Here is a 3,694-nt window from a genome sequence, read left to right as displayed (position 1 = left end):
TGAAAATACGGATTTCGGTTCATTTTAGTCAAGTAATACGAAAATCGCCCGAAAAATCTAGACGAAATCGAGGACCGAGGAGACCCTTAATCATTCTTCTCTAAACACTAGCCCAAGTTTAGTCTATTTTTGTCGAGGAGTATGAAAATTGCCCAAAAAGTCCAGATGAAATCGAGGACCGAAAGACCCTAATAACATTCATCCCTAAAATTTATAATTGTGTTTCGGAGTTCGCGCCAAATTTCAAACACTAGCAATTGTCTTGTTCAAAAATAAGGTTTTCGGTCCATTTTTGTAGGGTGGTAAAAAAAAGCCTGAAAAGCCCAGATAAAATCGAGGACCGAGAGACCCTTATAGCATTCTTCTCGTAAATTTATAACTGAGTTTTATGTTCTGCCTCAGATTTCAAACACTAGCAATTGTCTTGTTAAAAAATACCGATTTCGATCCATTTTTGTTGGGTGGTGCAAAAATCACCCGAAAAATCCAGATAAAATCGAGGACCGGGAGACCCTTATTGCATTCTTCTCCTAAATTTATAACTGAGTTTCGTGTTCCGCGTCAGATTTCAAACACTAGCAATCATCTTGTTCAGAAATACGGATTTCGGTCCCTTTTTTGTCGGGTGGTACGAAAATCACCTAAAAAGTCAAGATGAAACCGAGGACCAAGAGACTCTGATGGCTTTCTTCTTCAAAATTTATTAATGGTTTTTAGGTTCCACGCCAGATTTCAAACATTTTCCATCGTCTGGTTCGAAAATATAGATTTCGATCTTTTTTGTCGAGGTGTAAGAAAATCGCCTGTAAAGTCTAGAAGAAATGGAGGATTGAGAGACCCTTATAACATTCTTCTCCTAAATTTATAACTGTGTTCTGAGTTTCGTGTCGGATTTCAAACACTAGCCATTGTTTTGTTCATAAATACGAATTTCAGTCATTTTAGTCGGTTGGTAAGAAAATCCCCCAAAAATAACAGATGAAATCGAGGACTGGGAGACCCTTATAGCATTTTTCTCCTAAATATATAATAGTGTTTAGGATTCCGAGTCAGATTTCAGACACTAGCCATCGTCTGGTCCGAAAATATAGATTTTGGTCTATTTTTGTCGAGGGGTACGAAAATCGCCCGAAAATTCTACATTAAATCGACGACCGAGAAACCCTTATAGCATTCTTCTAAATTTATAACTGTATTTCGGGTTCCATGTCAAATTTCAAACATCAGCCATCTTTAGCTCCGAAATTTCAAACATCAGCCATCGTTGGTATGAAAATTGCCCGAAAAGTCCAGATCAAATCGAGGACCGAGAGACCCTTATAGCATTCTTCTCCAAAATTAATAACTGTGTTATGGGTTCTGTGTCAGATTTCAAACACTAACCATCGTTTTGTTCGAAAATAATGATTTTTGTTCATTTTAGTAGGGTGGTACAAAAATCGTCCTAAAATTCTAGATGAAATCAAGGACCGAGTGACCTTTATAGCATTCTTCTCCAAAATTTAAAATTGTGTTTCGGGTTCCGCGACAGATTTCAAACACTAACCATCGTTTAGTTCGAAATTACGAATTTCAGTCCATTTTAGTCGTGTGGTGCGAAATTCGCCCGAAAAGACCAGATGAAATCGAGGACCAGGAGACCCCTATAGCATTCTTCTCCAAAATTTATAATCGGGTTTCAGGTTCCGCGACAGATTTCAAACACTAACCATCGTTTTGTTCGAAAATACGAATTTCAGTCCATTTTAGTCGCGTGGTGCGAAATTCGCCCGAAAAGACCAGATGAAATCGAGGACCAGGAGACCCCTATAGCATTCTTCTCCAAAATTTATAACTGTTTTTCGGGCTCTGCGTCCGACATTAAACATTAGGCATCGTCTGGTCCGAAAATACGAATTTAAGTCCATTCTAGTTGGGTGGTACGAAAATTGCCCAAAAAGTCCAGATGAAATCGAGGTCCAGGAGACCCGTATAGTATTCTTCTAAATTTATAACAGTGTTTCACGTTCCGCATCAGATTTCAAACACAAGTCATAATCTTGTTCGAAAATACGAATTTCGGTCCATTTTAGTTACGTGGTATGAAAATCGCCCAGAAAGACCAGATGAAATCGAGGACCAAGAGACCCTTATAGCATTCTTCTCCTTAATATATAATAGTGTTTCGGGTTCCGAGTCAGATTCCAAACACTAGCCATGGGCTTGTCCAAAAATATAGATTTTGGTGAGTTTTTGTCGAGGTGTACGAAAATCTCCCGAAATGTCCAGATGAAATCGACGACCGAGAGACCCTTATAGCATTCTTCTTCTAAATTTATAATTGTATTACGGGTTCCATGTCAAATTTCAAACACTAGACATCGTCTGGTCAGGAAATACGGATTTTAATCCTTTTTTGTCGTGTGGTACGAAAATCACCCGAAAAGTCCATATGAAACCGAGGACTGGGAGACCCTTATCGCATTCATCTCCAAAATTTATAATTTTGTTTTAGGTTCCACGTCAAATTTCAAACACTAGTCGTCGTCTGTTCCGAAAATATATATTTTGGTCCTTTTTTGTTGAGGGGTAACAAAATCGTCCGAAAAGTCCAGATGAAATCGAGATCCGGGAAACCTTTATAGCATTCTTATCCAAAATTTATAACTGTGTTTCGGGTTCCGCGGGAGATTTCAAACACTAGCTATCGTCTGGTTTGAAAATACAGATTTTGGTCCATTTTTGTAAAGGGGAACGAAAATTGCCCTAAAAGTGCAGATGAAATCAAGGAGAAGAAGATTCTTGTAGCATTCTTCTCCTAAATTTATAACTGAGTTTTGGGTTCTGCGTAAGATTTTCAAACACTAGCCATCGTCTAGTTCGAAAATACGAATTTCGGTCCATATTTGTCAGGTGGTACGAAAATACATAGTTATAAATTTAGAAGAAGAATGTTATAAGGGTCTCTCAGTCCTCGATTTCATTTGGAGTTTTCAAGTGATTTGCGTACCCCTCGACAAAAATGGACCGAAATATGTATTTTCGGACCATACGATGGCTAGTGTTTGATATTTGACACGGATCCCAAAACATTGTTATATATTTAGGAGAAGAATGCTTTAAGGTTATCTAGGTCCTCAATTTCATCTGGAATTTTTCTGGCGATATTCGTACCGCCAGACTAAATTGGACCCGAAATCCGTATATTTGAACAAAACAATGGCTTGTGTTTGTATTTTGACGCAGAACCCGATACACATTTAAAAATTTAGATAAAGAATTTTATAAGGGTCTCGCGGTCCTCGATTTCATCTGGACTTTTCGGGCAATTTTTGTACCCCTCGACAAAAATGGACCAAAATCTGTATTTTCTGACCAGACGATGGCTAGAGTTTGAAATCTGACCCAAAATGAGAAAAATTGTTATATATTTAGGAGAAGAATGCTATAAGGGTCACCCTAACCTCGATTTTATCTAGACTTTTCGGGAGATCTTCGTACACCCTAACAAAAATGGACAGAAATCAGTAATTTCCAACAAGACGATGGTTAGTGTTTCAAATGTGACGCGGAACCTGGTATCATTTATAGGTTTAGGAAAAGAATGTAATAAGAGTCTTTCAATCCTCGATTTCATCTGGAGTTTTCAAACGATTTTCGTTCCACCTAATAAAAATGGACCATAATCTGTATTTTCGGACTAGACGAAGGCCAG

Source organism: Cicer arietinum, chromosome 5 (genome assembly GCF_000331145.2).
Source record: "Cicer arietinum cultivar CDC Frontier isolate Library 1 chromosome 5, Cicar.CDCFrontier_v2.0, whole genome shotgun sequence".
Taxonomy (NCBI): Eukaryota; Viridiplantae; Streptophyta; class Magnoliopsida; order Fabales; family Fabaceae; genus Cicer; species Cicer arietinum.
This window is presented reverse-complemented; position numbering follows the sequence as displayed.